Genomic DNA, 11,962 nt, shown 5'->3' with positions numbered 1-11,962 from the left:
GGCACTTGGAAGGGTGTGTTTTATTAAGTATCCGGTTCTAGTTGTCATAAGGTCAAGGTACAACTCCAAGTCATCCTGTTACCGAAGATCACGGCTATTCGAATAGATAAACTTCCCTGCAGGGGTGCACCACATTACCCAACACGCTCGATCCCGTTGGCTGCACACACTTTCCTGGGTCATGCCCGGCCTCGGAAGATCAACACGTCGTAGCCCCACCTAGGCACAACAGAGAGGTCAGCACGCCGGTCTAAATCCTATGGCGCAGGGCTCTGGGCCCATCACCCATTGCACACCTGCACGTTGCCAGGGCGGTCGGAAGCAGACCTAGCCCCCTTAATACAAGCGCAGGCTTACGGTCCAATCCGGCGCGCGCCGCTCAGTCGCTGACGTCAAGAAGGCTTCGGCTGATACCACGACGTCGAGTGCCCATAACTGTTCCCGCGTAGTTGGTTAGTGCGTATAAGGTCAACGACCCAACTCAGATCAAATACCAAGATCTCGTTAAGCGTGTTATTATGAAGTAACCGCGGACGCCGACCAAGGCCAGGCCCACCTCTCTCCTAGGTGGTCTCAACCTGCCCCTGTCGCTCCGCCACAAAGTAACAGCTGGGGGCCGTCGGGAACCCAGGCCCACCTCTACCGGGATGGAGCCACCTGCCCCTTCAGCCCCCATCTCCGAACAGTATCATAAGTAATGTAAGAGTATAAAGTATATAGAATATGCCCGTGATCACCTCCCGAAGTGATCACGGCCCAGTAGTATAGCATGGCAGACGGACAAGAGTGTAGGGCCACTGATGGAATACTAGCATCCTATACTAAGAATTTAGGATTGCAGCTAAGGGTAACAACTGTAGCAACAATGACAGGCTATGCAGCAGAATAGGATTAACCGAAAGCAGTAACATGCTATGCTACTCTAATGCAAGTAGCATAGAGAAGGAATAGGCGATATCTGGTGATCAGGGGGGGCTTGCCTGGTTGCTCTGGCAAGGAGGGGTCGTCAACACAGTAGTCGATTGGGGCACCAGTAGTGGCGTCAGTCTTGTAGTCTACCGGAGAGAAGAGGGGGAAGAAACAATGAATACAATGCAAAAAGATGCATAACGATGCATGAAAAGACAAGTAACGGATTCAGGTGTGCCCTAACGCAGTAGGAGGTGATACCGGCGAAGGGGGGAAACAACCGGGAAAGTATCCCCGGTGATTCGCATTTTCGGACAGATGAACCGGAGGGGGAAAGTTGCGCATTTGCTATGTTAGGGATGTGTTGCGGACGAACGGGCTACGTATCCGGATTCGTCTCGTCGTTCTGAGCAACTTTCATGTACAAAGTATTTTCATCCGACCTACGATTTATTTTATATTAATTTAGAAAGGATTTAATCATTTAACATGTTTAATTCAAATCAAAAATAGGTTTACTGCATCAGCATGACGTCAGCGGTCAACATTGACTGTTGACCGGTCAACTGACGCGTGGGTCCCATTCGTCATAGACTCATAGCAATTTAAATAGTGTTAATTATCTTTAACTAAATGAATAGGTTAACTAATTTCCATTAGCTTAGTTAAACAGAATTAGTTAATTGAACAGATTAATTAACTAACTAATTAATTAGTATTTATATTATATTATATTTCTTTTTGTTCTTTTTTTTAACGTTCTAGGACTGGGCCCTAGGAGTCAGTGGCCCAGAGGCCACCATGGGTTAACGGGCGTGGGTGCAGCGGGTGTTTGGGCTAATGGGGCAGGGCGGAGCGGAGGCCGAGAGGGCGCTCGCCCGCAGGGACGGCGAGGCCATTCCCGCGGCCGGTGGCGGCCTCAGGGCGGGTGGTCCCCGGCAGGGCCGGTGCGGCGGAGCCGCGCCAGTGAGAGGGCCAGGAGGAGCGTTGGGCGACGCTGTAGCGGTGCGCGCGACGGCAGCAAGCCACAGCAGAGCAGGGGCGGAGGGCAGGGGATGCACACGCGGCTGCGGCGCGGTGCGAGGTGGAGCGGACGGCGCAGCGCGTAGGCAGGCCGGGGGGTGCGGGCAGCATAGGAAGGCCGGGTCACGAGCGGGCGGGCGGATGGCGGTGGCGGCCGTAGGCGGAGCAAAGCGGGAATGGCGAGGGGCGGCGACGGCCACGAGCAGGCACTGGAGCGCGACAAAGATGGGGGGAGGGCGAGGCGCTGCTCCGAGCGGCATGGCGAGCAGAGGGCCGCGGTGGGCGTGGTGCGTGCGTGCGCTGTGGACGGCCTACGGGCGTACGGCGCGGGCGCGAACATGGCAAGGCCGACGCGGCGGTGGAGGCTCAGGGAAAAAAAGGGGAGGCGCAACGCCTCACCGACGGTTGTAGGGTTCGAGGCAGCGGGGCTCGGGGAGGAGTCGGGGACGAAGGCGTCGGAGAGGAAGCAGGCTGGCGAGGAGGAGGAGGCGACGAGGTCCGGGTGGTGGTGGTGATGACGACGTCCGGGGCGAGCACGACGACGGCGTCCGGCGGGGAGATGGGATCAGGGGGGCTACCCCGATCCAGATCGGGCAGGGAGAGAGACGAGGGAGCGAGGCGGAGGGCGACGAGGGTGGCTCCGACGAGGTCCGGCGAGGGAGGGGAGGCCTTCGGGCGGCGTCGGCGGTCGACGGGGCCGGGGCAGCGGCGTCGGGGGCGCCGCGGGTTCAGCCCAGATCGGGGCAGGAGGGAACGAGGGGGAGTGGGGAATCGTGGGGGGAGTGGGGGAGATCGTGCGGGGGAGGGGTAAAGTGGACCGGGTGGTGCTAGGGTTTCGGCCTCGGGGCGTTAGTAGGCAAGTGGGGTTGGGCCGGCCGGCTGGGCTGAGGTCTAGGTGGGCAGGGGGGTTCCTCTATTTATCTTTTTGTTTTTTGTTTTGTATTTTATTTTTCTTTTATTTATTTTCCCTTTCTGTTTTATTTATTTTAGAGCATATTAGCATTTTCTAAACATAGTGTTTTCTTCACTATAATTACCTGTGCAATATTTGGCACAATCCGAACAATTTTGTTTTAATGTTTGAAATTTTTTGATGTTTAACAAAAATTCAAATTTGAATTTGAATAGTTTTGATCCAACGCGAGATTAGAAACAGTAACCGAGATGACGTGGCATCATTAACGTGGGATTACTGTAGCTTAATTATCTGGGCGTCACAGAAGAAGAGCTCTGTGCGAAACCGGAAGGTGCACTCCTGGCAGATGCGGGTGGTGGTGCCTATTTTCTTGTATCTCAGTTGGAATTGGCGGCTGAAGACAGTGGTGCTGCAGTAGGACATGTGGATGTAGAGGATGCACACGGTGTCCATGATGAAGGTCGACCTAGAGAAAAGTTTGATCGCGCCAATGCCTATCGACCCTGCACTTCACGTTCAGCTTTGCAAGCAAGATGGAATAAACGAGTGATATTATTATACTCCTTATACTCTAGAATGGTCTGAATCTCTTTATTTAATCCACCCATAAAACATGCAAGCATAGCTTCATTATCCTCAACAATACCACATCTAATCATTCCAGTTTGTAATTCCTGATAATATTCTTCTACAGATTTTTTTTCTTGTCTTAAACGCTGCAATTTTTGAAGTAATTCACGTTGATAATGTGGTGGAACCCAACGAGTATGCATAGCAGTTTTCAAAGTAGCCGAAGTAGCTAGAATAGGATATAATCTACAATGTTCAGACCACCAAACACATGCAAAACTAGTGAAAGCACCAACAGCAGTAGTAACACGTCTCTCCTCAGGATATTGTAAACATGTAAAACGTTGTTTAGTTTCTAACTCCCAAGTAAGATATATATAAGGAACATATCTACCCTCAAATGGTGGAATACTCAATTTTAGTTTAGGAAGATGGTCACGATCTCGTACCTCGGGTGGTGGTGCAGCCCTGTGGTTGTGATGATATGCATGAGGACGACATGGTGGTGGTGGTGCTGGTGGTTGCACGTAGTTCTGATTTTGATCAACCACATCCTCGTAATGGTCTTCCACCTCCGCAGTAGCAGCATGAGCTACAGACGCATCAACAGTAGGTACAGCGGCAACAGAAGTTTGACCAGGTTCGAGGTGAACGTGTTGTGCTCGTACCAATTGATTTGGAAGGTGATGTTGGTGTTGTTGTTGTAGAGGTGCGACAGGTGCAGTGGGCGGTGGTTGTGGAAGACGCGCGGGCAATTCATTAAACTTGTTATCGAGCTTTGTTTCTAACGCCTTCTCAGTGCCATCTATCTTCTCCATGGCCTCTTCAAATCTGTTTAGCACATCTTCCACCTATCCACTCATCATTTGCTGAAACTTATCATGTAACTCTTTGTCCGTCATGTTCTCCTAGTCAGTCTCGTTGGCTTGTGATCCTGCCATGGTTAGCAGCAATAGAAACACACAAGAATATGATCCTACAGACTACTAGGAAGTGGTGTTGGTGTGTCACAAATCCGACAAGCGAATCTCAAAATCTTACCAGTTCTTACCAAGCAGCAGGTGGTGATCGGCAACCGTTGTAGTCAAAACTCTCAAAAGCATGGACAGAGCAATTGCCACAGAAAGTCAAACGCACGACGTAGATGTATGTGGAGCTGGGAAGGCTTATAATATGGTAGCAAAAAGGGTCAGCAATAATCAATTCAGAGATGCAAAGTTGAATAAACGTTCAACGACGGTACTGTGCTGGTCCTAGGCTAGACCGTGGTAGAGACGGGAGCCTAGAACACTAACATAATCACGGCGCTGCACGTAAACAAGGGAAAAGCACACTCTGGAAAAAAATCGCTCTTTTTTGGCATGCTCTTTTTTTTGCGCTCTTTTTTTTGTGAAAAATCACTATAATGGCGAGTGTCTCAAAACTCTTCCCAAGTCAAAATAAGAGGATAGGCATGAAATTTTTTTGACTATTTTTTTTGGAAATCAAGGCAGCGATGACGAGGAAGTGCGACAAAAACTCACTATGATGGCGAGTGTCTCAAAAAGCTCCCTCGGACCTAAAAACGGGATAGGAAAAAATATTTTCGATCGCCGAAATTTTGGCCTAAAAACTGCCTGGGGGTCTCCAGACTCTTTTTTTCAAAACCTACTCAGGCAAGGAAACACGAATTGGAAAAAAAGATGGATCTTGAAAACAAACCTAATATGAAAAGAACTTTGATTGGTGGTGGATATATGGTGGTGGTATATGGCAGCGGTGGTGGTATATGGTAACGGTGGTGGTATATGGATACGGATCGATGGTGATATATGACAGCGGTTGTGGTATATGGTAGCGGTGGTGGTATATGGATACGGATCGGTGGTGGTATATGGATTCAGAGCGGTGGTGGTAGATGGCCTGGGCGATGATGATGGTGCAGCGGCGGCATGACAACTTATGACCAAAACTCGAAACTCTAAAAGACTAGACGCTAAGACCAGCAACTTGACACGACGATGCAACTTGAAATTCAACAAAGCAAAATACTGAAAAGCCTATGCAAAGGCTCAGACTGGTTCGGATATGATGAACTAACCCTAACTTTTTTTGGCTTTTTCGTGGACTGTAGGTACGATGAACAGACTCAATCTAAACTATGAAAAACTGTAAAATCTCACCGAGCAACCTAGAAATCTGATACCACTTGATAGTGGCAAAGATGTCCCGTCTTACGATGAGAAGGTGATTATCATTTCGGTGGAGTAGACTTTGATGATCCGACTACGAACATGCGAGGACGTCGCGCCTTAGCAAACGCTAAACCAACTCCGAGAGGTTATTGACCATGCCAGAGCACGATCAACCTGACCACAAGGATCTATTTCCTGCAAGCAAACGAAGAACAAGCAAGAAACTGAGATTGCAATCTAGATATTGGGAATATAAAATGAAAGCTTTATTGATCAAGGTGGGGTTCTGTGACGTCTTGGTCTGGTCGTTGAACACAAACGAAGTACGCGAAGTTGTAGCTATGGAGAACTTTTAATCTAAACAAAACCCAAAGTCTAAACGATGCCCAAAGGGCTGTATATATGGAGGAAGAGGGGGAAATTTCGTGGCCCTTGGGGGAGGGGTCCAAAACCAACCCTATCTCTTGTTTCCCCACACATACGGACTCACAAAACAGCCTATACTTATGTATTTCGAAATTACATGGGCATGGCCCAATAGTAAGGTGACGCAACACCTATAATAGCCTCTGGATGAAATTTGTGAAGTGGCATCTTGTATATTTTGTCCAAGACTTCATGCACTCATTACGGTGGCTTCAAAGTCCTGAAATCATCACTTGAAACTCCGTTCTTGTTTACCTTGCGCATGGCATCATCTCCATGCTTGTTCTTGCTCCAATGTTCATCCTTATCCAAGCTAGGCCCTTCATTTGTAAGCAAAAAAAATGTATCCAATTTAGGCAGCATCATATTCTCATGAACATTAGAATCAGTACCAAGAAACGAAAGTACCTGGTAATTTAATTGGCGTGCACGAGCTCTAGTATTTGTTCCAGTATGTATAGCAGCAGGGGCTATGGGTGTAACAATGGTATTGATGTCATCATCATCATGCCTCTCGCCGGTGCCTCCAACTAGGGAAGGTTATGCCCTGGCCCGGTAGGCGGTGATAGCCTTGTGTGATTGTTGTTGTTGTACTCAGGTTGTCCCCATTTGGGACTGTTTTGTTTTGCCACGACGATGGTCGTTGGATGTCACGAGGTGACATCGGGGCCACCCATTACTTAGCCCAAAGGGGAGTTGGTCGGAGTGGCCGGGAGAGTGTCATGGCAGTAGACTGGTTTTGTCGAAACGCCGTTGGTCCACCCGAATGGGAGCAAGAGGCCATGGGTTCTGTGATGTGGGTAGAGTGTGTGATGTCTACTACACAACCTTCTTCTTGTAGACGTTGTTGGGCCTCCAAGTGCAGAGGTCTGTAGGACAGTAGCAAAATTCCCTCAAATGGATGACCCAAGGTTTATCAATCCGTGGGAGGCGTAGGATGAAGATGGTCTCTCTCAAACAACCCTGCAACCAAATAACAAAGAGTCTCTTGTGTCCCCAACACACCCAATACAATGGTAAATTGTATAGGTGCACTAGTTCGGCGAAGAGATGGTGATACAAGTGCAATATGGATGGTAGATATAGGTTTTTGTAATCTGAAAATATAAAAACAGCAAGGTAACTAATGATAAAAGTGAGCGAAAACGGTATTGCAATGCGTTGAAAAAAGGCCTAACGTTCATACTTTCACTAGTGCAAGTTCTCTCAACAATAATAACATAATTGGATCATATAACCATCCCTCAACATGCAACAAAGAGTCACTCCAAAGTCACTAATAGCGGAGAACAAACGAAGAGATTATTGTAGGGTACGAAGCCACCTCAAAGTTATCCTTTCTGATCGATCTATTCAAGAGTCCGTAGTAAAATAACATGAAGCTATTCTTTACGTTCGATCTATCGTAGCGTTCATACTAGAATAACACCTTAAGACACAAATCAACCAAAACCCTAATGTCACCTAGATACTCCAATGTCACCTCAAGTATCCGTGGGTATGATTATACGATATGCATCACACAATCTCAGATTCATCTATTCAACCAACACAAAGTACTTCAAAGAGTGCCCCAAAGTTTCTATCGGAGAGTCAAGACGAAAACGTGTGCCAACCCCTATGCATAAGTTCACCAGCTCACTGAACCCGCAAGTTGATCAACAGAACATACATCAAGTAGATCACGTGAATATCCCATTGTCACCACAGATAAGCACATGCAAGACATACATCAAGTGTTCTCAAATCCTTAAAGACTCAATCCGATAAGATAACTTCAAAGGGGAAACTCAATCCATCACAAGAGAGTAGAGCGGGAGAAACATTATAAGATCCAACTATAATAGCAAAGCTCGCGATACATCAAGATCATGCCAAATCAAGAACACGAGAGAGAGAGACAGAGATCAAACACATAGCTACTGGTACATACCCTCAGCCCCGAGGGTGAACTACTCCCTCCTCGTCATGGAGAGCGTCGGGATGATGAAGATGGCCACCGGTGAGGGATCCCCCCTCCAGCAGGGTGCCGGAACAGGGTCCCGATTGGTCTTTGGTGGCTACAAAGGCTTGCGGCGGCGGAACTCCCGATCTCGGTTATGTTCTGGGGGTTTCTGTATTTATAGGAATTTTTGGCGCCGGGAACAAGTCAGGGGGGGTCTCCGAGGCGGCCACGAGGTAGGGGGCGCGCCCCCCACCATCGTGGGTGCCTCGGGACTCTTCTGGCCCATCTCCGATACTCTGTGGGCTTCTTCTGGTCCAAAAATAATCTTCGTCAATTTTCAGGTAATTGGACTTCGTTTGGCTTTCCTTTTCTGCGATACTTAAAAACAAGGAAAAACAGAAACTGGCACTGGGCTCTAGGTTAATAGGTTAGTGCCAAAAATCATATAAAATAGCATATAAATGCATATAAAACATCCTAGATGGATAATATAATAGCATGGAACAATCAAAAATTATAGATATGTTGGGACGTATCAAGCATCCCCAAGCTTAATTCCTGCTCGTCCTCGAGTAGGCAAATGATAAAAACAGAATTTTTGATGTGGAATGCTACCTAACATATTTATCAATGTAATCTTCTTTATTGTGGCAAGAATATTCAGATCCATAAGATTCAAGACAAAAGTTTAATATTGACATAAAAATAATAATACTTCAAGCATACTAAAAAGCAATTATGTCTTCTCAAAATAACATAGCCAAAGAAAGCTCATCCCTACAAAATCATATAGTTTGGCCATGCTTCATTTTCGTCACACAAAATGCTCTCATCATGCACAACCCCGATGACAAGCCAAGCAATTGTTTCATACTTTAGTATTCTCAAACTTTTTCAACGTCCACGCAATACATGAGCGTGAGCCATGGACATAGCACTATGGGTGGAATAGAATATGATGATGGAGGTTGTGTGGAGAAGACAAAAAAGGAGAAAGTCCCACATCGACGCAGCTAATCAACGGGCTATGGAGATGCCCATCAATTGATGTCAATGCGGGGAGTAGGGATTGCCATGCAACAGATGCACTAGAGCTATAAATGTATGAAAGCTCAACAAAAGAAACTAAAGTGGGTGTGCATCCAACTTGCTTGCTCACGAAGACCTAGGGCATTTGAGGAAGCCCATTGTTGGAATATACAAGCCAAGTTATATAATGAAAAATTCCCGCTAGTATATGTAAGTGACAAAATAAGAGACTCTCTATCATGAAGATCATGGTGCTACTTTGAAGCACAAGTGTGGAAAAAATATAGTAGCATTGTCCCTTCTCTCTTTTTCTCTCATTTTTTCTTGTTTTTTGGGCCTTTCTTTTTTTGGCCTTTCTCCTTTTTTTGGCCTTTCTCTTTTTTATTTGGCCTTTCTCTTTTTTTTCCTCACACGGGACAATGCTCTGATAATGATGATCATCACACTTCTATTTATTTACAACTCAGGGATTACAACTCGATACTAGAACAAAATATGACTCTATATGAGTGCCTCCGGCGGTGTACCGGGATAGGCAATGAATCAAGAGTGACATGTATGAAAAATTATGCATGGTGGCCTTGCCACAAATACGATGTCAACTACATGATCATGCAAGGCAATATGACAATGATGAAGCGTGTCATAATAAAAGGAACGGTGGAAAGTTGCATGGCAATATATCTCGGAATGGCTATGGAAATGCCATAATAGGTAGGTATGGTGGCTGTTTTGAGGAAGATATAAGGAGGTTTATGTGTGATAGAGCGTACCATGTCACGGGGTTTGGATGCACCCGCGAAGTTTGCACCAACTCTCAAGGTGAGAAAGGGCAATGCACGGTACCGAAGAGGCTAGCAATGATGGAAGGGTGAGAGTGCGTATAATCCATGGAGTCAACATTAGTCATAAATAACTCACATACTTATTGCAAAAATCTACAAGTCATCAAAACTAAGCACTACACGCATGCTCCTAGGTGGATATATTGGTAGGAAAAGACCATCGCTCGTCCTTGACCGCCACTCATAAGGAAGACAATTAAAGAAACACCTCATGTTTCAAATATTTTACACAACGGTTACCATACGTGCATGCTACGGGACTTGCAAACCTCAACACAAGTATTTCTCAAATTCACAATTACTCAACTAGCACGACTCTAATATCACCATCTTTATATCTCAAAACAATTATCAAGTATCAAACTTCTCATAGTATTCAATGCACTTTATATGAAAGTTTTTTATTATACCCATCTTGGATGCCTATCATATTAGGACTAGTTTCATAACCAATGCAAATTACCATGCTGTTCTAAAGACTCTCAAAATAATATAAGTGAAGCATGAGAGATCAATAATTTCTATAAAATAAAACCACCACCGTGCTCTAAAAAGATATAAGTGAAGCACTAGAGCAAATGACAAACTACTCCAAAAGATATAAGTGAAGATCAATGATTTGTTCGAATACTTCTGGAACTCCAACAATTCTGAAAAACTAGGACAGACTGGATAATTTGTATATTGATCTACTGCAAAAAGAATTAGCATTTTATCTCGTTTTGCTGAATTTTAACAATTATTTCCGTGAGCGCATAGTTTCTGTCTTTTTCAGCAAGATCAAACAACTATCACCAAAGAAGATCCTATTGGTTCTACTTGGCACAAACACTAGTTAAAACATAAAACCACATCTAACCAGAGGCTAGATAGATTATTTATTACTAAACAGGAGCAAAAAGTAAAGAACAAAAATAAAATTGGGTTGCCTCCCAACAAGCGCTAACGTTTAATGCCCCTAGCTAGGCATGATGATTTCAATGATGCTCGCATAAAAGGTAAGAATTGAAACATAAAGAGAGCATCATGAAGAATATACTAGCACATTTAAGTATAACCCACTTCCTATGCATAGGAATTTTGTGACCAAACAACTTATGGGAACAATAATCAACTAGCATAGGAAGGTAAAACAAGCAAATCTTCAAGATTTGCAACACATAGAGAGGAAACTTGATATTATTGCAATTCCTACAAGCATATATTCCTCCCTCATAATAATTTTCAGTAGCATCATGAATGAATTCAACAATATAACCATCACATAAATCATTCTTTTCATGATCTACAAGCATATAATTTTTATTCCTCTCCACATAATCAAATTTCTTCTCATTCGGAATAGTGGGAGCATCATAAGAGACTCGAATACTATAAATTGTTTCCACATTAAAAGAGTAATGTTCGGAAAAAGGGTAATCATAATCATGACAAGTTTTATAAATATAATCATCACTACTTTTTATAGCATAAGTGTCATCACAATAATCATCATAAATAGGAGGCATGCTATCCTCATAATAAATTTGCTCATCAAAACTTGGGAGGCTAAAAATATCATCTTCATTAAACATAGCATCCCCAAGCTTGGGACAAACATTAATTGTAGCAAATAAATTCTCAAACATGTCATTCTCATCAAACATAGCATCCCCAAGCTTGGGCCTTTTCATATCATAAGCATAATCACTCTCATCATTAATAGTATGGATAGCACCAATAGTATAGCAATTATCATCATCACAATGAGTAATAGGAGCAACATCATTTGGGAGGGATACCTTTTTACCTTTGCTTCTCCGTCTTTTCTTTTTCTTCTTCACATTATGTGTGGGTTTAATCCTCTTTTTGGAGCTCCTTATTAATGAGATTGGTTGAATAGAAGGCTCCTCCTCCTTACCTGATTCATCATAAGAAAATAATAGGAGGATATTGGGAAGTCTCTTCCCTTTCATTAGTATTCTCTTCATCTTCTATTTGTTTTCTTATCTTTATGTATTTAGCAATATAAGGACTTTCAATGCAATTCACCGCGCAATACACAAAAATTTCTTCTAGATCAAAATCAAGAACTCTATCAAGGGCCAATTCTGGAATATTTTAGTTATACGTTTCATTTCTTCAT

The sequence above is a fragment of the Triticum aestivum genome, chromosome 6D (genome assembly GCF_018294505.1).
Source record: "Triticum aestivum cultivar Chinese Spring chromosome 6D, IWGSC CS RefSeq v2.1, whole genome shotgun sequence".
NCBI classification, from domain to species: Eukaryota; Viridiplantae; Streptophyta; class Magnoliopsida; order Poales; family Poaceae; genus Triticum; species Triticum aestivum.
Note: the sequence above shows the minus strand (reverse complement) of the source record.